Genomic DNA, 25,946 nt, shown 5'->3' with positions numbered 1-25,946 from the left:
ATCCCAGAAACAGAAAGGTTATAAGAGATAGGCTTATTGTGAGCACAGCAGTATTTTATATTTCCATAAAGCTAATTTCAAATCTCAAATTATTTTAATTTTTTATGCTTGTAATTTTTTAAATAGCAAACATTATAATTAAAAATGCCTCAAACAATTATTAATTGGGGGAAATATACTTATTTTGGGTCAGAACTAAATGTTAAAACTACAACAATAAATATCCCTGAGAAAACATGGGAGAAAAACTTTATTATTTTGGATTAAAATTATTTTAGATGTCACAAAAATATCAACTTTATCAAAATTAAAACGTCTGTTTTTGAAATAAATTATCAAAAGAATGAATGTTAAGATAAAATATTTAAAAGCCACATACTTGACAAGGTTTGTATCTGGAATATACAGAACACTAAAAACTCACTAATCAGAAAAAAACAATAAAAAAGTGGGCAAAATATTTTAGTAGACACTTCACTAAATAAGGTATATCAATGTCAAATAAGCACTTGCGTGACATCCAATATCATTAGTTACCAAGACAATGCAACTGAACACCACTGTGGGGCTCCACCACTCCCCTGTGGAATGGCTAAAACCAACAGCCTGGCCCCTCCACAGCTGGGAAAGGGCATGGAAGAACTGGATTACATACTCTGCAGTGGAAACGTAAAATAGCTTCACTTTGGAAACAAGTTTGGAAGTTTCTTAAAAACTAAATCATACAACCTGTCCTGCGTCCATCCAGCGCACCCTGGATCCTCATCCAGGAGGAGTGCCGGCAGGTGGCTGTGCAGAGACTTGCACACAACTGTTTGAAGCACCTGCATCTGATTGTCAAAAACCAGAAGCAACCCTCATCTCCATCATCAGATGGATGGACACGTGTTATATGACCCTGTGGCGGAAGGCTAATCAGCAGTTAAAAGAAATGGACTCTTGATACACGGTACACAACACAGATGAACCGTAACATAGTTATTCAGAGTAAAGGAAGCCAGACTAAAAAGAGTACCTTCTGTGAGATTCCATTTACACAAAATGTGAACTACTCCACAGGGACAGAAACAAATTCATGCTCCCCTGGGGGGTGAGGGGGGAGGAGGGATGGTGGAGGGCCAAGGGGCAGAAATGAGTGTTGAGGGGAGGCAGTCTGTTCATTACCTCGATGCCGGCGATTGTTAAAACATCCAATTGTACGCTTAAAATCTATAAAATTGTACCTCAATGCATCTGTTACAAACATGATAGGGTGAGTGTTATTGGGGTGTTATATAGTTCGGCTCTGTCCCCACCCAAATCTCCTGTTGAGCTGTAATCCCCAGTGCTGGAGGTGGGGCCTGGTGGAAGGTGGTTGGTTCGTGGGGGTGGTGTCTCATGAATGGTTTCACGCCATCCTCTTGGTGCTCGTCCCACAACAGTGAGTGAGTTCTCTTGAGATCTGGTGGTTAAGAGTGTGCAGTTCCTCCTCTCTCTCTCTCTCTCTCTCTCACTTGCTCGCTTGCTTCTGCTCCTGCTCCTGGCATGCAAGATGCTCACTCTGGCTTCGCCTTCCGCCATGACTGGACATTTCCTGAGGCCTCCCCAGAAGCAGAAGCTGTCATGCTTCCTGTACAGCCTGCAGAACCGTGAACCGATTAAACATTTTTCTTTATAAATTACCCAGTCTCAGGTATGTCTTTACATTAATGCAAGAACAAACTAATGCAGAGTGGTGACTATGTGTGTGGAAGTGGACACGGATGTTAAAGGGGGCCCTGAGGGTCTTCATGCCTGGCAGAGTGAAGGGCCACCCTCGGCAGAGATCCACTCTTGTCCATGTGAAGATGCCATCAGTGACCGCACGGACTGTGCCCTTCTCTCCTTGGTCTTTTGATTTCTCCTGGCTTCCTCGCTGAGCTCTCTGTCTGGCTCGGCATTGCATCTGTGTCTGGCCACCTCCCAGGCCTGCAGAGCCTGCGCTCTGTCCTCGACCACGCCGCTCCTCAGAAGGAGGCTGTTTTGTCTTCCGCTGACTCGACTTGACCAGGAGCAACTTCTGGTGGATGGGAGCTGGGAACACTGCATCCAGACAACCACCGAGTCTTCTGAATGATGATTTTCTTCTTCCTCTCCCGCACCTTGATGGTTGTTCACAACTCAAATCTTGGCTGCTGTTTGTGAAGCGTGTTGTCTGAGGATGACAGCTCTGCTGATGGTTAAGAAAGATTACAGGAAAAAGCATTTTTTTTCCAAACAAAATTTTAAAAATGTGTTGAGCAGAGGTTTTAGTTTTGTTTTATGTTTCCACTGTACATATTCCAAGGCCAAAAAGCTTTCATTTGCACCATTTTACAGCACATATTTGGCCACCTAATGTGGTTTGCTTTAACTCTCCCTGTGAGTGGCAATCAGGCATACTCAGGTGATTGTGGCTGACAGCCCCAGAAGACTGCAGAGCTGCAAGGAGAAGCCCCACTGCACAGCCAATTTCCACGGCTATCCAGTTGGCCCTGGAGGATGCAAAGCCCTTCTCTTGGAAGGAAAATTTCCATTCATTTCCCGAGTCTCTTTAGGTGTGGATTCTCTACCAAGTCTCAAGAGCCGGAGTGGGTAGGGATCCAGGGCTGAGCAAGACAGACATGTGCTGTGTTCTCTGGGAATTATTATGAATAATCTCAGATAGTGAAAAGTTCCATGAAGAAAGTAAAAAACAGTACTGAAATAGGCCCAGAAAAGGTCACCAGCAACTCTAGTGGAGTGGCTGCTACTGCCAGGTAGAGCCAGTAAGTGCTTCCAAGGCAGACCCACAGGGATGGAGGTGTGGGAAAGATGAGGAGCCTGGGCATTGCGGGGCAGGCAGGGACTGGAGGAGCCAGCATAGCCCAGATGGAGGCCAGGAAGAGGCCTGCAGGGGCACGCACCCTCAGGCCTACAGAGCAGGACGGACTGCCTGCTGACCAGGGAGAGGGGAGAGAGGCCTTGGGCAATATGGGGAATTAAGAACTGTGAAATGTGTACTTCATAGTTTTTTTGGGGGGTAAACTCATTATGCTGCTCATAAGAGGGCAAGATTTTATCATTCACTTTATGCACATAGATAACTTTTATAGATCATTCTTAGAACCACTCATGTTTTATCTGTATGATCTTAGGAACTACCTAGAGACCTCAATGAAATATTCACTGGTTTACACTGTGTGTCCTTCCGACAAGAATCCTCTTCCACCTCCAGACCTGAATAAACGCTGCCTCTTCGCCCTTCCTGGTACCTTACCCTGTGGGACTGGAGCCAGAAACCCCTCCCTGGGGAGCACTTCCCACCCCCTCAACTGGGCGGGTGCTTAGGGGTGTGTTCTGTGCTTCTCCACCACGCACTTTTGTGTTTCTTGCATGGTCTCCTCTGTTAGAAAGCAATGACTTCATCGACCTTGTCCATGCTATACACAAAATTCCTGCAGCACAGTAGGCATGTAACAACACAGACTTCATGCATGAACACAAATTATGATGTCCAGGTATCTTCAACAGCAAAGGGTATTCCACTTGGGGAGAAATATGGAGTCTATGTTTTGTTGTGAAGGGCAGATGGAGAGCGAGTGCATAAACAGCACAGTAAAACCCAGGCCTATTAGAACATGGAACCACAGTCATCACCGGAATCTGCAGTCACAGCAGAAACCCCATCACGGGGGCTCAGAGGTGAAGCGGGAAGAAGCTCCGTTGAAAGGAAAGGTCGGTGGAGGTGTGCCATTGACGTTTCACACTGAGAAATATGGCAGGTGGGCAGTGCCATTGACATTTTACACTGAGAAATATGGCAGGTAGGCAGTGCCATTGATGTTCCCCACAGAGAAATATGGCAGGTGGGCAGTTCTGAGGAGAGTGCAAGCTTCCCCATCCACAGTGAAGCTCAGGTCTTCCACAGCAACTCCCGGTTGCCTTCCCGGTCTTCTGGACTCTGAGCACTCCACGACCTCACTTGTCAGCTTGTAAATTGTTGCAGGAATCTTGTGCTTCACAATCTGGAAGGGCATGGTAATAGTTATCATATGTGACTTCAAATTATTTTTATCTTGGGAAAGGAAAACTTTGACCAAGAAATCATTACATATTTATTTTAACATTTCTTGAATAGAAACACATTTTCTTTGTTTGATTTTGCCCTTCAGCTAGTATTTTGGAAGAGTTGAAAGAAAAAGGCTTTGGAAAATATAAAAGGGAGCAGGATTTTTTTTAATATGTTGGAAATATTTAAACTTTCAACTCTCTTGGAATTTTATCAGAAATATCATCCTGAGGCTTCAAATCTATTGTTAATTTGATGAGTCCAAGCTTTTTCTATAATGAATTATGCTTATATTCTCTAGGAATTCCTGCATGTGCTTCCGTAAATTGTAGAAGCAAATTTTACCCTGAGTTCTTTCAGAAAAATAGCAGGAAAGACAGGCCCCAAGGCAGAGTGTGTCCTTATTTAAGGCAAGTTTTCTAGTCTGTTGTTTTATTTATTTACCATCACATCTCACATAGGCATCATTAGGATCTCTGTTTTATGAAGGTGAAACTGAAGCTTAGAAATATCAATTAATAACTGAGAGTGGGAGCCTCAGGCCTTGCGAGCTGTGTGAAAAGGGAAGTGGATACTGGGAGTGAAATTAATCAGCGCCAATCCAGCCTGAGATCAGATAAGTACCCTGAGCTGAGTGTGGGAGGAGTCCCATCTCTAAAACTAGTGAACTGTGGTGTGTGGAACTGGAATGAAACCATATGAGACACACAGTTGGAAGACTTCCAAATTCTATACACAAACAAGTCAATATTTGCATTGATAGCATAGTCACAAGTGCCTAATAAAACAAAGTCCAGTTCCTACCAGAGTGAGCCAGAAGATCCGACCTCCCCTCCCTACCAAGGATGTCTGTCAGCAGCTCACATCTGATCTTGACCCCACAGCTTGAAAACTTCCAGTGCTCCCTGTTTCTCTTAACATAAAGCATGGAATGCTCAGGATAGCACACGAAGGTCTTTCCCTCTGACTGCTCATCTTTCCAGCTCCTCCTCCTCCTGCTAATCTTTCCCCTCTCACCTTTACTGCATCCTCACTGAGTTCCTGAGTTTATTTTAAAACCTGTGTCAGTCTTATGACTTGTAAATATGTCTCCTATATACCATGATTATAACCTGATTGATTTGTTTATTTCCATTTATTTCTCTAAACCAAAACCTTCTTCAATTTTGAATTCATGCCACAGGGATGTCCTGTTTCCAGCTCTGGGAGGTATAGGGTGGCATGGAGTTGTGGGTGATGTGGGAGGAGAGTGAACAGAGAAGACAAATTTATGCTACATCTCTTGTATTAATGGATTAGTCCATTTTCATGCTGCTATGAAGAAATACCTGAGACTGGGTAATTTATAAAGAAAAGAGGTTTAATTGACTCAGTTCTGCATGGCTGGAGAGGTCTCAAGAAACTTACAATCATGGCAGAAGGCACCTTTTCACAGGGCTGTAGGAGAGAGAATGAGTGCAGGCAGGGGAAATGCCAGATGCTTATAAAACCATCATATCTGGTGAGACTCACTCATTATCAAGAGATCAGCATGAGGAAAACTGTCCCAATGGGGAAAACTACCTCCATCCAGTCCCACCCTTGACAAGTGAGTTATTATTGACAAGTGTATTATTGACAATATTATTGACAAGTATTATAATTCAAGGTGAGTTATGGGTGGGGACACAGCCAAACCATATTATTCCACCCATGGCTCCTCCCAAATCACATGTCTTTTCACATTTCAAAACCAGTCATGCCTTCCCAACAGTACCCCAAAGTCTTAACTCATTTCAACATTAACTCAAAAGTCCACAGTCCAAAGTCTCATCTGAGACAAGGCAAGTTCCTTCTACTTATGAGCCAGTAAAATCAAAAGCAAGTTAGTTACTTGCTTTTATTTACATAGAATGGGGGTACAGGCATTGGGTAAATACACTCATTCCAAATGGAAGAAATTGGCCCAAACCAAGGGGCTACAGGCCCCATGCAAGTCTGAAATCCAGTGGGGGAGTCATTAAATCTTAAAGCTACAAAATGATCTCCTTTGACTCCATGTCTTACATCTGGGGCATGCTGATGCAAGGGGTGGGCTCCCATGGCTTTGGGCAACTCCTTAATGGGTTGGCATTGAGTGCCTGTGGTTTTCCAGGCACATGGTACAAGCTGTTTGTGGATCTACCATTCGTGGGTCTGGGGGATGGTGGCCCTCTTCTCACAGTTCTACTAAGCAGTGCCCCAGTGGGGACTCTGTGCAGGGGCTCCAACCCCACACTTCCTTTCCACTTTGCCCTGGCAGAGGTTTTTCCATTAGGGCTCCAACCCTGCACCAAACTTATGCCTGGACATCCAGACATTTCCACACTTCCTCTGAAATCTAGGTGGAAGTCCCCAAACCTTAATTCTTGACTTTTGTATACCCACAGACTCAACACCACGTGGAGGCTGCCAAGACTTGGAGCTTGTACCCTCTGAAGCAATGGCTTGAGCTGTACCTAAGCCCCTTTGAGCCATGGCTGGAATGCAGTGCACCAAGCCCTGAGACTGCACAAAGCAGCAAGGCCCTGGGCCTGGCATATGACACCATTTTTTTCCTCCTAGGCCTCTGGGCCTGTGATGGGAAGAGCTGCTGTGAAAGTCTCTGACATGCCCTGGAGACATTTTCCCCATTGTCTTGGTGATTAACATTTGGCTTCTCATTACTTATGTAAATTTCTGCAGCTGGCTTGGATTTCTCCTCAGAAAACGGGTTTTATTTTTCTATAACATTGTTAAGCTACAAATTTTCTGAACTTTTATGCTCTGCTTCCCTTTTAAACATAAGTCCCAATCCAAACCATATCTTTGTGAATGCATAAAACTGAATGCTTTTAAGAGCACCCAAATGGCCTCTTGAACACTTTGCTGCTTAGAAACTTCTTCCACCAGATACCCTAAATTATCTCTCTCAAGTTCAAAGTTCCACAGATCTCTAGGGCAAGGGCAAAATGCCACCAATCTCTTTGCTAAAGCATAGTAACAGTCACCTTTATTCCAGTTCCCAACAAGCTCCTCATCTCCATCTGAAACCACCTCAGGCTGCATTTCATTGTCCATATCACTATCAGCATTTTGGTCAAAGCCATTCAACAAGTCTCTATGAAATTTCAAATTTCCCCACATCTTTCTGTCTTCTTCTGAGCCCTCCACACTGTTCCAACCTCTGCCTGTTACCCAGTTCCAAAGTTGCTTCCACATTTTTGGATATCTTTATAGCAGCACCCCACTCTCTGCACTACCAATTTACTGCATTAGTCCATTCTCACCCTGCTATGAAGAAATACCCTATACTGGGTAATTTATGAAGAAAAGAGGTTTAATTGACTCATAGTTCTGCATGGCTGGGGAGGCCTCAGGAAACTTACAATCATGGCAGAAGTCACCTCTCCACAGGGCAGCAGGAGAGAGAATGAACATAAGCAGGAGAAATGCCAGATGCTTATAAAACCATCAGATCTCATGAGACTCACTCATTATCAAGAGACCAACATGGGGGAAACTGCTCCCATGCTTGTTATCTCCATGTGGTCCTGCCTTTGACAAGTTAGGATTATTACAATTCAAGGTGGGAGTTGGGTAGGGACACAGAACCAAACCATATCAATTAATGATAATCAAAATATAGTGTTTAATATTTCATTATACATATCTTAAATGCTTCTTGTTGAAAATGAAAAATGTGGAAATATATGGAAAATAAACTACAAATAACTGCACTTCTACCCTGTAAAAGCAAATATACACACAGGGTCAAGGAGAGCTTTCCCATATAATAGGCAAAATGGGAAAAGAATAAGGCCTTGAGTTTTTTGCAAGCTCAGTGTAATTCAGAGGAGTTCTGTGGCCACCCCTAAATTAAATGCTACTCTGAGGAGACAAACTGGCTTCATTCTGTGCCTTATCTGACCACATTCTGTGAGTTGAGCACTGAGTTAGACACTAGAGATCTAAAGGTAAGTAAGTTGCTGTGCTCCACTATTTTTCATGTCTTCATTATTGAATTAAGTAATCGACAACTTATAAAATGTATGGACAAACTGAAGCATGTTTTAAGAAATCTCATCAATATATGATGAAGACTCTTGAATTAGTCCTCTAAGCAGATTTGGTGGAAATAGGGATGTGAAGCTTCCAAGAGGAAGGATTGAAGGGGTCAGTGTGATGGACACCCAGATGTGAAAAGCCTGGAACATGGGAGAGAGGGTGTTTCATTCTGGGTTGTTTCAGAAGGGCTGGCCTGTCCTGGCATTTGGAAGCTTAAGAGAAGCAACGTTCAGCTCAGTGAGGTTGACTGCTGGCCTATCACCCTCACAGGTCACAGTTCACAGGGGAGGAGGCCAGGAGCTCCTACCCCACCATGGATGCCGCAAAGTCTCAACAGCAACTGACCAAAAGGATGAAGTGTGTGCTTAGTCAACTGGACTAGATTATTTTTTAAGAATTATTCAGGGACCTGATTCTTGCTTATCTTAATATCTTTGCAATTGATAGTGGATTACTTGGAAAAAAGTGCAGTGGTATAAACATTCTTAAAACTGTTATAAATTATTATTGTGTATGTATCTTTGCCTGATACTGTGCCAAATTATCATCATTTGCTCATTATCTGACATAACCTAATTCTAAGGGTTATCCTATGCTAGACCCCTTTTGCATGTTTGTGTCTTGACACTGCACAGCCTACATCTCATCACTTGGATTCAGGGCAAAAGAGATTGGTTTTACCTTGATCAAGACTAAATCTGAGGACATGCCTGGTCTCCTGCCATTGACTAATCTTCAAATTTATTGTTTTATTTAAATGATAATTAGTTTTATGATAGGCAGATTAGATTTTTGTAAGTGTTATAACTCCTAACAGTTCCACTCCTTAAATGAGCAATGTCAAGAATTTATTTTTGTTGCGAGACTTAAAATTACTCTAGGAAATAATTTTAATCCTAAGGGTATGCACATTTTGTATCTTATTTGCTGTACAAAATTTTCAGAAGGCTGCAATGCTGAGAAAATTAAATGTCAAAGAACAGCTTTTCTTGAAAAAAAAAAACTCATTTCTTTCTGTTGATTCATTAAAGACAAAATATAAAAATTTTCCATAACATTTTCAGGAGCAAAATTACTATTTATCTTTTTAAACGGATTTTTAACAAATTATTTGAGGGCCTGGAATTTACAGTAGATTTAAATAAATGTCCTTTCTGTTGTCACTCTTTTTTATAGAAATGAGCCCCTGACTTGTGGAATCAGAGAAGGAGAGTAAATGTTTATGTTTGAACAGCAATTCCACCAAAAATGCTGGGTTGGAAAAATGTGGAATGCCAACATTCCAGTGGGAATTCCTGCTCCACATTCATTGGGAAAGATGTGGAGGCTCATTTACATTCTTTATGTTTTCCCAACTCCCATAAGGTTTCTTTCCTTTGTTTGTTTTTGTACTTAAGGAAATGTTACTTTTTCTGAGGTATTGTAGGGGGTGGGAGTGGGTAGAGGAGTGAAAGAGGGGAGTTTCGGAGTGATTTGAAAACCTACCAACAAGCATTGGTTTTGCAGTTGTTCCCTGTTTTCTCTTTCCCATCAGCAATCAGAGACAGCTGGTATTTTTCCTTTCCATCTCTCCTTGCCCAGTGTGCATTCCTCCATCCCAGCTTCTTTCACTCCTGCTGCTCACAGGCCGACGTGTAAAGCCTCTTACAAATCCTGCAAGGCACTGAATGGAAACTGTTTTCCCTCTTTGTAGTTTCTTGGAGCTACACACTTTGTTTCAGTGTGTTTCAAAGTAACTTACAGGCCAGGTGTGGTGGCTCACGCCTGTAATCTCAGCACTTTGGGAGGCGGAGGCAGATGGATCACTTGAGGTCAGGAGTTCGACACCAGCCTGGCTGACACAGTGAAACCCCACCTCTACTAAAAATACAAAAAGTTAGCTGGGCGTGATGGCAGGCACCTATAATTCCAGCTACTTGGGAGGCTGGGGCAGGAGCATTGCTTGAACCTGGGAGGCGGAGGTTGCAGTGAGCCGAGATTGCGCCACTGCACTCCAGCCTGAGTGACAGAGCAAGACTCTGTCTCAAAAAAACAAACAAACAAACAAAAAAACAGTAACTTACATACTGTTGACACATAAGCAGACTTTAGTGACTCATTTAAAAATGGGTTCTCTGTTTCTAATTCTTTAGGTTTTAAGATATGCGGCCAGGCACAGTGGCTCACACCTATAATCCTAACACTTTGGGAGGCCAAGGCAGAAGGATTGCCTGAGTTCAGGAGTTCGAGACCGGCCTGGGCAACACAGTGAAACCCCGTCTCTACTAAAATACAAAAAAAAAAAAAAAAAAAAAAAAAATTAGCCAAGCATGGCAGCACGCACCTGTAGTCCCAGCTACTCGGGACGCTGAGGCAGGAGAATTGCTTGAACCCAAGAGGTGGAGGTTGCAGTGACCTGAGATCGCACCACTGCACTCCAGCCCAGGTGACAGAGTAAGATTTTGTGTCAAAAAAAAAAAAAAAGTGCATTTCCCATCTCAACTGGTAGTGTTTCATTATGGTAAGCAGTTACTAGTGTTACTGGAAAGGGGTCCTGATCCATACTCCAAGAGAGGGTTCTTGGATCTCGTGCAAGAAAGAATTTAAGGCAAGTCCATAGAGCAAAGTGAAAGCAAGTTTATGAAGAAAGGAAAGGAATAAAAGAGTGGCTACTTCATAAACAGAGCAGCCCTGAGGGCGGCTGGTTACCCATTTTTATGGTTATTTCTTGATTATATGCTAAACAAGGGGTGAATTCTTCATGCCTCCTCTTTTCAGATGTATAGGGTAACTTCCTGGTGTTGCCGTGGCACTTGTAAACCGTCATGCGCTGGTGGGAGTGTAGCCGTGAGGACGACCAGAGTCACTGTCATCACCATCTTGGTTTTGGTGGGTTTTAGCCAGCTTCTTTACTGCAACCTGTTTTACCAGCAAGGTCTTTATGACCTGTGTCTTGTACCAACCTCGTATCTTATCCTGTGACTTAGAATGCCTTAACCGTCTGGGAATGCAGCCCAGCAGGTTCAGCCTTATTTCACTCAGGCCTATTCAAGATGGAGTTGCTCTGGTTCAAACAGCTCTGACACTAGTGTACCGTGAGCTATCTGGAAAACTCTGAAATTATGTTGATAGTACCTTCTAATAAAGTAGCCGTTTTCATACATATCATGATTTCAGTATGATGTGTGTATTTAAACACATTTGTAAATTATCTGATGTAGTTATCATTATAGAACTCATAATTTTCAGCCTTTCTTATAGAACTGACAAATACTAGAACATAGTCATTCCATAGCTATAACTGTAGATTTGCAAATGTTAACAATGTTTAAAAATGATTAGGGACATCATTCAAATTGAAACATTCAGCAATATCTTTGAAAATGGTCAAAAACCTGCTGATGAGCAAATGTTGTGTGGTTCCCACTATGGTCCCTGGCTCCCGGCACAGCTTTGAGGAGAAGCAGTCTCACAAGAGAAGGTGCTTAGGAGAGGCGTGTGGCTCACACATTACTGCAGGCCACTGTAAAGCGTATTTAGAGAAAGAAATTAAGTAGACTTCGTGTACTAAAGGACTTGAGAATTGGGGGAAATACATAATTGGCAAGACGGAGTCTGGGACTCAGGAGCTAAAGTAGTTGTGTTCATTTCTTGTTGGTAGAGTAATGTCTTCATGTGCATATGAAATGGTGCTGGATCACAATATCGATTGTCAGCTGAAAAACATTTCCTGAAGCACATGCCCTGTGCTGTCCTGAGTCAAGCACAGACAGGGAGATTAATTAGTATATTGCTGAGTGTAAAATACATTTGCACGTTTTGTTTGCTGGGAGCTTAAGTGAATTTTTTATTTAACTATTTCTACTGGTTATAAAAGTCATCATTTGTGAAACCAAGTTCAGGGTGTGAATTCAGTGAAAAAGCTAACACTGCTGTCATTTTGGAGTCAGGGGTGTTGGTATTTGGGAAGGAGAGTATATATCAAAGCTCTTCTCTAAATATCCTTAAATGTCTGTCTCCCAGGAACGTTGCATCAGCTGACGACCTGTGGTTGGGTGGAGCCATGTGCCTAGGTCTGGCCAGTGATGTGCATCATTTCTAGTCGGAGCATTTAATCGCAGGAGTGAAATTGTCAAGAACTCTCTTTCTGCCAACATGGTGGGTAGCAAAATTCAAAATGATGTCTTCTCTGTTGATCAGGTATTTTTGCGTCCCTAATGAACACAGCCCCCTGCTGACCTGAAATACACTGTGTATACTGAGTGAAAAATAACCTTTCATAGTTTGAACGTACTATGTTTTGTGGGAATTGTTACTTACCACAGAATAACCTTAGTCCATGCTGCCAATACAAAAATCGGTTCCTAGATGTGGGCTGCTGCCTGAAACTATCAGGCACTAGATTAGGATACAGGCAGTGAGCAGTGAGAAAGCTGTGGGGGAAACCAGCCCCACACCACCCGGTGGGTACCCCAAGTCCAGCGGAGACAAAGGAGTTAGAAAGAGACAGAATAAGAGTTTAAAAGGCGGGTCCAGGGGACCAGAGCATCAGAGGCTTGCTGATGACGGCCCCGAGCTCTCGGCCTCCACCCAATTTATTGGTTTACAAGCTCTTTGTTCTTAGGGCAAATGGGAGGGGTAGGAAGGGATGAGGAAAAGGATTAATCAGTGAAGAAGAACTCCTGAGTCATTCAATAAGATGTATAGCAGTGGCGGTTTCTGTGAATTTCCTCCAGCAAAGGCGTGTGTCTAAACTACTTAAGATCTTTGACCTATCGGAACTGAAATGGGGGGAGCGGGTTTCAGGAGAAGCCAAGATGTTTGATTATTCTCCATTGCTTCAAGGGAGGGTTATGTCCCCGAGCAACCTGTGACATGCCGCTGAGCTGTTATGCCCTCGGGGATAAAGACATGAGGGCAACAAGGAGACTTTTCTCCTCAGTGGCCACCCATGGCTCCCCATGGGTGTTTCACACAGGGGAGACCAACTCATCTGGCATCCCAGAAACTCTTTCCCACAAAAGCTGGTATTGGAAATGCAGAGGTAGCAGCCCCGTTACATGGTGCTGACGCATTTGGCAACACCAGCACCAGTGACCAAAAGAAAGGAAGATGATGTACCTTGTAAGTAGTCACTCTAGGTGAGGCTGCAGGAGACAGGCTGTCTGTAGCATGCTTTGGTTACCTATTAGCTATATTTGACAGGGTCCAACAAAACAAACAAAAAGGTAAAATGAGACAAGTGATCAGTTTGTGAGGGGAAACCCAAAGATCTCAGGAGAGTGCAGACCCTGGGACTTGCAGGGTTGGAAGAGTCAACTGCTTCTCATGCTCAAATTATAACAGTTAAATAAATAAAAAAAGCAGGAAAAAGACAACAAACAAGAGGGCCTCAGAGAGAGAGCCTAATTAAAAGCAACCCTGATGCAAAGAACAAATCTAGACCCGGTTGCCACTCCCACTGTGAAAACTTCTGAATGAATTATGAAGCTTCGGAGCCAAGGCACAGCCCAGGTTTCAGTTCCAGCGAGGCCTGTATGTTGCACAAAAATGGTCTTTGAAAAAGGAGACGGGTGTGGCTCTCCCACTGAAGCCTGAAGCCTGACACAGAGAAAGAGGTGCTGGAGAAGAACACACAGAAATATACCAAATCTAAGAGGTGTGTCTGGAAAAGGAGCGTGGATGTGGCAAAAGGAGCATGGCAAAAGGAGTTGGCACATGAATCTGTCTAGAGTCAAATAAATGAGAGATCTATGAAGCTTTTAAGAGAAATATACACCCAAAAACAACACAGTGAGATAAAAACATGTGCCTGGGTTTGAATCTCTGTGACTTCTTGATATCTGAACGTGTCCTTGCACTGCCAGACTTTTCTAGGGAAGGAGCTCGCTGCAGGCTGTGTGGGCCCAGGTGAGGCTCATCCCAGCTCACACTTCAGAGTTGACCATGGAGGATGGGGAAGAAGGCCCTGCCGGGCAGCCCAGGGCCAGCAAGAGCCCACCCTGGCAGGAAAGGGCTTCCTAGGGAGGAGGGCCAGGGCCTTATCAAGAATCCTGTGCCTCAGGATATGAGGGTTCCCATGGACCACTGCCTGCTGTACCTCTTGAGTCTTCTCGTCTCTCTGTCTGTTCCACCACTGTGTGGGGCTGCAGAGAGGCTCTGGCCCCTGTGTCCGGCTCACAGACTTTGTTGGCATCAGATTGAGGGACTGGCACATACTGTCCTTAGCTCCTGCCTCCCTCAGAGATGCTGGGCCATGGTCATAGCTGATGTTTCTCCAAGTATTCCTGGGTCTTGGCCTTCCAGGCACAGGTAGGATAGGAGTTACCAGTTTCCTTCAGCTTGGGTGGACACCAGGACCGCATCAGGCAGCTGGGTGGTGATGAGCAGCATTGACCTGGGGTGCATTGTGGGCTCCAGCACAGAACAGCCAAGGTCTGAGCCCTGTGTCCTCAGAGGTGCTGAGCAGAGGCCTCCAGAAACTGAGCGTGAGGGAGACAGGAGCAGAGGCTGTGAAGGCAGAGGCAAGGGCACCTGCTGTCACCAGGCACAGCCTCCCCTTTCTTGAAATGTAGGTGTGGAGTGGGGGGCAGGGTTACAGATTTTGTTTTGCTTTTGCATTGATAAAGTTAGCAGATAATCATTGGTTCCATGGTTCCAGGCTTTCATAAATGTGAGGGCTGTGTTCTCCTGATGTTACACAAGCTTCTGGATTCCACGTGATGATAATTGTACTTTTATGTATTCACTGCACAGATTTGCTTCGTGTTCTCATAGATTAAAGAATCTTCACAAACACTCGGGCAGGATTGGACCCACTGGTCAGGAGGAAGAAACTCAAGTACCTTCCACTGCCAGGTTTGCAGTAAGAGCTGCAGCTGCCCAGCAAGGCTGTTGGGATCTTGATGACACAGCGGTCAGTGCCCTGTGGGGAGCCCGGCTCAGGGCTGCTCCTTCTTGTTGTTTTCCAAGAGAGGCTCAAAATTCAGATTATTTCATGAGAAATACTTTGATTTTTAAAATAAATGAATGAGTGACTAAATGAATGGATGAGTGGGCGTCAAGTTGTGCTCTGTCTCTGGGCTCCCAGAAGGGAAGAGATGGAGAAACCTTTAAACTGAGTGAAGAAAATAAAGTCTGGCTTCAGGGATTTTGTGTCTTATTTTTGGTTGGTTGGTTTGGTTGGTGGATCTTGGCTAGGTGGGAATTTTTAATATATGTAAGGATTATGAAAAATGACACTCAAATTGTACCAATTTCCCAGTATAATTTAAGGTATTTTTTCCCTTAAGTATATAAAGAGTTTGTTGACGTGCATTACCCACATTTTCCAGATACATGACTTAGTTTTTAAATTAACTTTAAAAGCCATTAATGCCACTACAAAAACATGAATGTTCGATCAACATCCTCCTGATTTTACTCATTACTACAAGGTGAGAATTTTATGATGGCATTAAATATTCTTCCAATTTGTGATTTTTAACTGTAGCAAGACATTATTGCACGTGTGTGTCAGTTTCTGTGTGTGTTGGAATGTGTCAGTCATTCTTTTGATAATTATATTGTTTTATTACACATGTGTGTCAGTTTCTGTGTGTGTTGGAATGTGTCAATCATTCTTGTGATGATTATGTTGTTTTATTGCATGTGTGTGTGAGTTTCTGTGTGGGTTGGAATGTGTCAATCACTCTTTTGATAATTATGTTGTTATATTGCATGTGTGTGTGAGTTTCTGTGTGTGTTGGAATGTGTCAATCATTCTTTTGATGATTATGTTGTTTTATTGCATGTGTGAGGTGAGTTTCTGCATGGGTTGGAATGTGTCAATCATTCTTTTGATAATTATGTTGTTATATTGCATGTGTGTGTTAGTGTCTGTGTGTGTTAGAATGTGTCAATCATTCTTTTTTTGATGATTATGTTGTTTTAGTTTGCTAAGGCTACCAAAACAAAGTACCACAAACTTTGTGGCTTAAAATTAAAATGTATTGTCTCACAGCTCTAGAGCTTGCAGTTCAAGATTCAGGTGTCAGCAAGGCTCTTTCCCTCTGAGGACCACGAGGGGATCTGCCCCAGACCCCTGCTTGAGCCTCAGGGTTTGTCGGTAATCTTTGGCGTCCATGGCTGGTAGAAACATCACCCCCATCTCTCCTTCAATTGCATGTGGCATTCTCCCCAACCATCTCTGTGTCCAAATTTCCATTTTTCATAAGGATATCAGTCATGCTGGATTAGAGCCCCTCTAATGAATTTGTGTTGATTTGATTACCTCTATAAAGACCCTAACTCTAATATATGTCCTAAGGCAGTGGGGATTAGGACTTTAACATATGAATTTCCGGGGAACACAATTCAACCATTGACATAGGGCAATTAAAATATCTTTAGTGTTACACATAGCACTGTAATAAACATGATTTACATAAATTTTTGACTAATTTTTAAATTATTTCCTTATTATAGATTTTGAAAAGTAGGAATATTAAGCCAAATTACATAACTACATAAAGGTTCATGGTATGTAAATAGCCTTTCAAGAAGGATCTGTTAACGTTCACTTCCAGCCTCATTTAGTGTTGGATTTCGGTGATTTGATGTGTATCATCCAGTGGTCGTCTATGGAGTCTTATTATTATTTTACTGTGTGTTTATTTGACTTCTAGAGAGGTTGCAATATATCACATGATTCTATGGCTTCAGGGAAGGAATTTGTATTCATTCTGATGTTCTATAAGGTGTGAATGCCTTAATTTGGCTTTGTTCTTATTAATAGAGCTAGTAACAAGGCTCTGTTGAGTCTCTATCTTCTGATAACTAAAATAAGAACATTTTAGTCACCAGTCAGTAATTGGGAAATACTTTTGACTGGAAAAACAGTCATATCCCAGTTATTCAGTCCATTTTAAAACATTGTAGTACATTACTACCTTTTACATTTCACAAATATATTCATACATATGTATGTGTATATGTACACATTTATATGATTGCATACCCATATGAGTATATGCATATACATTGTCTTTATCTAGAGACTTCTTATTCTGAAGTAAGTTTAGACTTATAGAAGTGTTGTGAAGGTAGCCCAGAGAGTTCCTGTGTACCATTCATCCTGCTTCCCCTAATGCTAAAATCACAAATAATCATGGTACAAACATCAAACTAAAAAATTAACATTGGTACCATACTATTAACTAAAGCACAAGCTCAACTCTTACTTTCTCAGTTTTCCACAACTGCCCCTTTTCTGCCCCAGGATCCAATACAGAATCCCACATTGAGGGAAGCTATGTGTCGTCAGTCTCCAGCTATGACAGTGCCTTGGCCTTCTTTGTCTCCCCATGAATTTGACATTTTGAAGCAGTTCTGGTCAGTCTTTTCTAAAGTGTCCTGTGAATGTTAGTTGGTCAGATTGTATAATAGGGTCATTTATATCATCTCTATCCATGCTGATATTTTGTCTTTCTGTTCCACCAATAACTTAGAGACAAGTACTGGCTTGTGTAACTGCAATTGCAAGACGGGATCTGCAAAGTTCTATTAGTTTTTAAGTCTCACATATTTTAAAGGGGTATTGCTAGGTGCCTGCATATTTAGGATAGTTTTATCTTCTTGAAAAATTGATTGCTTCATTATTATGCAACATCCCTCTTTGTCCCAGGTAGGTTCCTTTTTCTGAAGTCTACCTTGATATTAATATAGCTGCTCCAACTCTCTTTTAGTTAGTGTTTGTGTGGTGTATCTTTCTGCAACTTTTCACTTTAACTTATTTATGCCTTTATGCTTAAAGTGAATTTCTTACAGAAAGACTGCAGTTGAGTCTTTTGCTGTTTGATCCAATCTGGAAGTCTTTGTCTTTTAACAGACATGTTTAGAATATTCACCTTCAAGGTTATAATTGATGTGATTGAATAAAAATTCAACATTTTGTTTACTGTTTTCTATTTGTTCTATTTATCCTTATTTGATTTTCTTTTGTTTTCCGCCTTCCTTTGGGTAAAGTGAGATTTTTAAAAAATGATTCTATTTAATCTACTTCATTAACGTATTATTTATAAACATATAAAATTATTTATTTTCCAAGGGTTTGTAATACATATGCTCAATGAATCTTCGTTGATACTGCCTCACATTGTAGTTGTCCATTCCCCATTCTAGTGATTCACAACAGCACTGCAATCACAGCCTCACTTACCACTCCCAGCTCCCATGCTGATGCCAGAGGTGTGTGTGGAATTCGCCTTGTACACCTGCCCAGAGCCAGATTTGAGTGACAGGTCCATCTTCCTCTCTGCCTGGCAATGCCACAGCAGGGCTCTTTCTCTGCTAGAATGGTCCACTCAGCAGAATGCTGATGATGTTGGCACCCAACCAGAGATTGAGACCTAAACCTTCACCATCCTTCACTAGCCATCCTGGGGCACCCCTCCCCACACACAAAGCCCATTCCTCCAGCTTCTAGGTTAGGGGAGAATGCAGTGTCCCCTCCCCACTCACAGGTGAAGGAAGTGTGCATGTGTGGTGTGGTAGAGGGGATGGAGTAGAACTCACCAGAAAGCCAAACTGTATCTCCCTCCTAGTTTTGTTGTCCCATGGTGGGAGGGTGCATGCCTGCCTGCAAAGGGTGTGTGGCAGAGGGTACTGGAATATTGGTGATTTGTGACCCGTAGCAGGCCACAGACCAAGTGGCCCCATGGGATGATGGCAGGCCCCAGAAGCTGGGCTTGTTGAGTGTTCACATTATAGAGCCCATCATGAACAGTGTAACAGCTCTCTCCAGGGTTGGGAGGAAAGGAAGCATCTCCCTGAGCCCACCATGGGTTCAGGACAAAATGAAGTTACTTTGTAATTTCCCATAGCCAGTGTTAGGTCATGATGGGATGGTCCTTCTGGTCCTCCTGGAGAAACTCAAGACATGCCCACAGGGCTGGACAGTAGAAGGATTTTGGCAACTCTTGATTTAATTAGATGCTGCTGAGGCTCAACTCCATGACTCCACAATTAACTGACTAGAGACTGAAGAGCTTTCAGTGCTTATATTTTCATAAATGTTAATTCAATGTAATTTTGCTGGTCTTTTTTTAATGAAAAATAGACACGACTAGACATTCGTTTTCTGTTTCTGAGGCAGTCACCTACGAAAAGCCTCAGCACTGGAGATGCTGAGGCAGCCGTGAGCCATTCTGGGTGAGAAACACCTTCCAGCAGGGCCCTGGGGCCACAGTGCAGTAGGTGTCCCCTGACCTAGACATCTGCTTCTGCTTCTCTTTGCTTCTACGTTCAAAATCTTCTTGCTTTGGTTGTGTGAATCACTTTTCTATTCGCTTTTAGAAACCATTAAAAGTGATGTACTTTTCCTCATATTGTGTGGGTTCCAAATACACTAAGTGACTTAGTGGGTTTTTATCTGTTAAATGGAAGAAATGGAATTGTACATACTCTTAATTTTAAACAATGTGAAAATATTTTTGCTGTATCCCATGTTTAGTTATACACAGAAAAACATTACAAGAGTATAAGGGATACGTAGTTTCCCAAGGCTTTTTGTTGTTATGTTTAGTTAGATATATTTCTAATGAAGCACAAAGACCTCTACATATGAATACTTATGTTAACTATTGTTTAAACTCAAATAACGCAAGAAAATCAATATCCTAAAATATTCTCCCAAAATCCAGACAATGTATAATTTTGTATGTATCAAGATGTTCAAATTTACTCATAGATTTTTGGGGGGTGGAAGGAAGGTGAAGAGGTTCCTCAAGAGAACATTTTTAGAATTGGAATTAGCTGTTAATTTGAATATAGGTGTAGTTGTAAATGAAAGAATGATTTCTAAAATGACATGAATGTAACATGTGTATCCTTTTAAGTTAGAAAAAAACACAGTTGAAGGTCATACATCCAGGTCAGCTTTAAAATTAATAAGTATAAAAACCATCTTCTTCCTCACCAGCATTTGTGAGCCAGATGCAGCATAGAACATAATCTGCCTGTCCAGGGAATGACAGCGTGAATGTGCGTATTATCGAGGTGAAGTCAGTCCCATCAGCAATGACGGGCCCAACTGTCCCTGCCCATCTTTGCTACAATGTCCTAAAATACAACTCAAATCTGGCACTGTTTTTAAACTCCTTCCATGATGGGCCTTCGTGTCCAGCAACAAGCTGGAGCGGCCTGGTGTGGTATGTGGGTCACGACTCAATCGCTTCAATCCCTTTCTTCCCTCTGCTCTCCCTGCTCTCACAGGTGCAACTGGTCAGTTTAATGAACCTGACCTTCACCGTATTCTAAGCACACCAGACACACTGAAATCTCCTCCTCATCCTCTCTTGGGAAATTTCTACTCAACGTTTAATAAAGAATCCAAGTGCTGCCCCCTCGATGGGTCTCTCAGAGTCCCGTGCTGTCCTTGCATTCCTGCTGCTGTTCATGCATCCTTTCCTGTCACCTGTGTTTTGTTCTCTAAATGCTACTCCTGTGTGGGACATATTGATGGTGTCCTGCAGGAAGGGGCTGAGGCACTATAAATAGGGAATCCATTTCTAGCTCTACTCCAAGTAGGACACAGTCCTTCTCAGACAAGTATACTAGAACTCACTATTCCTCACCAGCTCCTCGGAGTGCCAAGGCTCAGGCTTCCCCAGAAAGCATGCAGACCAAGTGTACACGGACCACAGACTCAGAGCTGCAACAGTCCTGAACCCCAGCTGGGAATCCTCAGAGCCTGCTGGAAAGCGCAGTTCTTCACAGACATCAGTGGACTGAAGGCTTCCTGTGGAGCTCGTGGATGATGAAAGGACACCGGTCCTGATGGGCAGGGACACTCGGTGTGTAGTTCTGTAAAGACGTTGGGATTCACGGGACTCCATCTGTCCAGGTGGGTCCAGCTGGGCCTCCCCTGAGACTTGGGCCTTGGTAGGTGCCTATCATTTCTTCTTCTGGTGCAGATTCAGGCCTGTGAGTGAATATGACCACATAACCTGTGCTTCCCGGGAGGTTCTGGACACATTTCAGTTGTTACTCTATCTCCTCCCTCCTCGCAGCCAGACTTCTCAGAAGTATTGACTGCATCCATTGTGTCAATAATGATGACTTCAGCAGAATCTAACCAAACCAAATTACAGCAGCCTCACCAAAAAAGATGTGTTTTCGGGGAATAGAAAGTTCAGAAGCAAGCAGTCCAGGGTAATTGCAGCTGTTCAGGGAATTCACCCAAGGCCCCGGCTCCCTCCCTCTTTCTGCTCCATTGAAGGGTAAAGGTCTCTTGCAGATGGACCCACTTCACTCTGAGCTGACCTTGGGCTTATTACCTGTGTTCTCGTTTTTACCAGGCTAGTTGCTGTAATGTTGCTTAAAAATTAATGCTAGGGGCTATAAACTTGCAAATGTAATTTTGTGCCAGACATAAATTTCTAACCATATACTAGAATTGCTCAAATTGTGTCTATTTTTTCTCAAAAAAACTTGGCTGCCTATCCATTGCTTATAGAATAAAATAGAATCTCCTTAATTTGTTATTTAAAGACTTTTTGAGCAAACTTCTCCCCCTTGGGAGGTTTACCTCAAATAAACGCCGTCACGTCCTCCACACCCCAGAAGAACTGACCTCCACGCTCCTCAGTCGCTCCTCTGCGTTCATGTCCTGTGGTGGTTCAGACCTCAGTAGGAGACACGGCTAAACTGCTTCACCAGAAAATATAATGTGTTGTAATATCCTTTCTGATTTATTTTCTTTCCGATCTTTGTATTAAGAACTAAAGATCGTGTGCAGCTTGGTCGTGTCATTCCGTTGTTGTGAAATGTTTTCCGAATGAGCTTTGTAGAATTTCTCTGCATCTGTGCAGTTTTTCAGTGGAAGAGAAGCAGGCCACGTGTCCACGACCCAATGCAACTCCTCCCGCATTAGCTGCCACAGCCAAGAAGGGAGGCTGCAACTTCTCTTCTCCTTGCCTGAGCTGTTGGCCACATGCTGAAAATGAAAACTAAGCAGTGTGTCCATAGCTCCTCCAAAACAACACTCATTCCCGCTGTGCAAGAATGCCTCAGCCCTCACTGAGTTTCCATTTTTTTCTGGCTGTCAAAGTAGACAAAGTTTATGTCATACATCTTAGCAGCTAAATGTTTGTTCTCAGATTGTTTCTTTGTGCACAAATATTGTCTTATCAAACTGTATGGTCCTTACACACAAGTAAACACATGGGAAGCACATGAGAAGCTTCAGTGACTATTTCATTAACACTTCTGAATAGCGTTAGCCAGAAACAGTAAATCCAGTGCCTTCCTCACATCCTCACATGCCTTCGGATAGCCTCTGACCTTAGGAAGTGACCTTAGGTGTGATTTTCCTTTCCTCATTTCCAAGTCTTTGATCCAAGCGGGGTTGAAGTATCATCCTGACTCATTTCTGAAGACTTGTAGCATAGGGCAGCCCCTGGCTTATTCTCAAGCTGCCCAATATCTTTAGCTTGTTTATTTTTTCCAAATATACCAAGACAAACTTTCCCTCAAGTAGAAATGATAAATCCACATGGCTTATTTACAGCAGTTCCAGGGGACTAGAGGGATATGATAAGAAGCCAGTGGGTCCCTGTGAGGCCAACATTCTGTAGGACACTCCAGTTAGGGCCATTCATTTCTAATCACAGTTAGTCCTCAAAGTGGGAATCATGATGCCCATTTTAGGAAAGGAATTCAATTGTATGTATTAAGGATTTGGGGCAAAAGCTTGGTGGGAAAGCAATAAACATTTATTTGATGAAGATATATATGTCCACGAGTGACAGACAGGAATTGCAACTAACATGTATCAGATTCCAAAGCATTTTTTTTCAGCAAACTATACTTCACGGTATGTTATGTGATCTGCCAATATCATCACATAGACTTTTAAAAATCTTGGCCAGGCACAGTGGCTGACGCCTGTAATCCCAGCACTTTGGGAGGCAGAGGCAGCGTGATCACCTAAGGTCAGGAGTTCGAGACCAGCCTGACCAATAAGGTGAAACCTTGTCTCTACTGAAAATATAAAAATTAGCTGGGCGTGGTGGTGTGCACCTGTAGTCCCAGCTACTCGAGAGGCTGAGACAGGAGAATTGCTTGAACCCGGGAGGTGGAGGTTGCAGTGAGCCGAGACTGTGCCACTGCACTCCATCCAGCCTGGGTGACAGAGTGAGACTCCAACTCAAAGAAACAAAACAAAACAAAACAAACTCTTTATTTTGGCCTTTAAAAATACACTTTATTTTTCTCTCTTATCAAAATGCTTACTTTCAAGAAATAGATCCTAGTTACACTAATAATTGTCCATGTCTTTGGAATACCTGCCTGTGCTCCTAGGAGGCTGAGCTATTTCCCAATTTTACACATATGGGAACTGAGGCTTCAAGGAGTGAAATAATTTTGCTAAGATGGAACTGTAATGAAAGCACCGAGGTTTGCAGCCGCAGTGGTCTCATTACACAGAGAAGGCCATTCTCCTGCAATGCGCTGTGTGTCATGGCTAAACTCTTTCACAGCCCCGAGTGGCTCTCTGGCGTGAAGCTGGTCACATAGTTTTCTGAATTTGCAATGCAGTAATTATCTAGGGTCAAGATGAAGAATTCTGGAGGAGAGGCAGCTGGGATATCTTGGTGAATTCCCAAATACTTCTATAGCCACAGGGTATTTATGAAGACCCATGGTGATGGTCAGCATTCCTAGCAGGGGTTGGGAGCATTCCACTTGACCCCAGCCCCTGCTGCTCCGTCCGTTCAACTGGGCTGCTCTGGGGCTGGTGCAGCCTCTCAGGATGTGGAGTCAGGAAACCCAGGAATCCCATTCCTTGCTCCAGGCCACCCAGAACATCAGGGTGGGGCTGGTGTAGGAGCTGCAGCCTCCTGTTGTCGGTCTTATCCAGACTCCAGGCTTCTCTAGCAGACATTCTAAGGTAAAGTCATATTTTGGAAAGTGATTTCATCATCTGATTCCCAAGTTTTTCTCCAGAAAATTCTCCTTTTTCATCACTTCTCAAAGGCACACTTTTAAATAAAAACCGTAAAGTGTTGGTTCATTTTGTTTATTCTTGTGTACAAATCTGCTGTGTCAATAAGAATAAGGTACTTTTGAAACGTAGACACACTGTGGTCCCGATGCGTTTGGTTCAATTCAGGCAAGTGCGGCTCTCGGGACGCCCCCAGTTACAGTACCAAGTGGGAACTTAGCTCCGGCCTCTCCCCAGCTGTGATTTCCTGGTCAAAATTCGCTCCCTAATTCTCAGGAACAACTTCAAACTCCTGCCATTCTCTTCAAACCTTGGATTTCAGGTGAAGTCCCAGCCTCAGCTGGATCCGTCAAAGGGCGCTGAAGTAGAAACTGCATCTCGGGATGTGTCCTGCCTTGAGGCGAGTGCAAGGGGCTTTTGCCCCGGTCACTCTCAGGCCACAGACTCGTCTGGGGCTTTGGATTCCTAAGCACTCCTACCTCCCGATGGGACACCCTGTTCCACAGCCTCTGGATACTCTCATGAGGTCTGTGGTGTGGACCCCGAGCAGCAAACCCACAGACGCACTGCTGTGCATGGAATCTAAGAGGATCTGGGCAGGACCCTGGATGGTCTGGGGCTCCAGGGAGCAGAGGCCACACTGACATTAACTGGGTGAGGATTTTACCAGGAGGAATGCCTGTGCAAGGGAAACAAGGTGGGAGAGTGGGCAGGCTGGGACTCGAGTCCTACCCCAGAGGAGGACAGAAAGAAAGGAGGATGGGAGGATGCATCTTGGACCTCTGTGTAGACTGAGAGACTTTGCCACTGCTGCTGCAGAGCCCCAAGGCCAAAGCCAGCGGTCAGAGAAGCCCAGCGCCTCCCCAAGGACTGGCTCCGCTAAGCCTTCCTATCCACTTGAATGTTGCTGAGGAACAGCTCCCAGGCAGTGCAGCCTTCACACTAAGGCAGCAGTGGATTTCAGATGGCTGCAGCTGGCGTCCTGTGAAGACATATTCATCACCGCGACATCAGACATCATAAACATGCATATGAGCACAAAGGAAGCACATGGTGTTGTATTCATCCATTTTCACACTGCTGTAGGGAACTGCCTGAAACTGGGTCATTTATAGAGGAAAGAGGTTTAATTGACTCACAGTTCAGCATGGCTGGGGAGGCCTTAGGAAACTTACAATCATGGAGAAAGGTGAAGGAGAAGCAAATACCTTCGTCACAAGGCAGCAGGAGAGAGAGAGAACCAAGAACCAAGTGAGGAGCGCCACCTTTAAACCATCAGCTCTCATGAGACTTCCTCACTATCACAACAGCCTGGGGGAAACCGCACCCACGATCCAATCACCTCCTACCAGGTCCCGCCCTCGACACATGGGGATCACAGTTTGAGATGAGATTTGGGTGGGGACACAGAGCCAAGCCATATCAAGTATGTTCACAGAAGTCTTATTCATTATGACCTCAAACTGAGAACAGATCAAATGTCTATCAGCAGTAGCATGTATCAATAAGTAACAGTGTCTCTTTTTACAATGAGTTACTTTACAGGAATGGCATCTTCTCTACTGCATAGGACATGGATGAATGCCACAAACATCATGCAGACTAGAAGGGGTCAGACGCAAAAGACCATGTGTCACGTGACACCACCTGTGCTCAGTTTCGAAACAGACAGAGCCGCTTTGCAGCGTTGGCCCTCAGATTAGGGGTCACCTTCTGGGAGGAAGGGAGGGAGGGTGAGGAGGGCAGCAGAAGTCCTTCTGAGGTGCAATAGTACTCTATTTGCGATTATTGTCAACATAGTTTTAATTTGTAAGCAACTTGCTTAAATGTTGACAGTTACTTTGTGTGCATGTGTGTATGTTAACTATA

At 43.5% G+C, this 25,946-nt stretch overlaps 1 long non-coding RNA gene across 1 annotated transcript; it reads right to left on the bottom strand.

Moving 5' to 3' along the window:
• Window positions 1–233: 233 nt before the first annotated feature.
• On the bottom strand, window positions 234–21,935 carry LOC134761586 (uncharacterized). The gene is made up of 2 exons (XR_010140403.1): window positions 21,660–21,935; window positions 234–4,004 (listed from the first exon to the last, which is right to left on the bottom strand). It is a non-coding gene; the product is annotated as an uncharacterized LOC134761586 (long non-coding RNA).
• Between the last annotated feature and the right edge of the window lie 4,011 nt (window positions 21,936–25,946).

This window comes from Pongo abelii, chromosome 5 (genome assembly GCF_028885655.2).
Source record: "Pongo abelii isolate AG06213 chromosome 5, NHGRI_mPonAbe1-v2.0_pri, whole genome shotgun sequence".
Classification (NCBI taxonomy): domain Eukaryota; kingdom Metazoa; phylum Chordata; class Mammalia; order Primates; family Hominidae; genus Pongo; species Pongo abelii.
The sequence above is the reverse complement of the archived record's forward strand: the minus strand, read 5'-3'. Positions and strand labels throughout refer to the sequence as shown.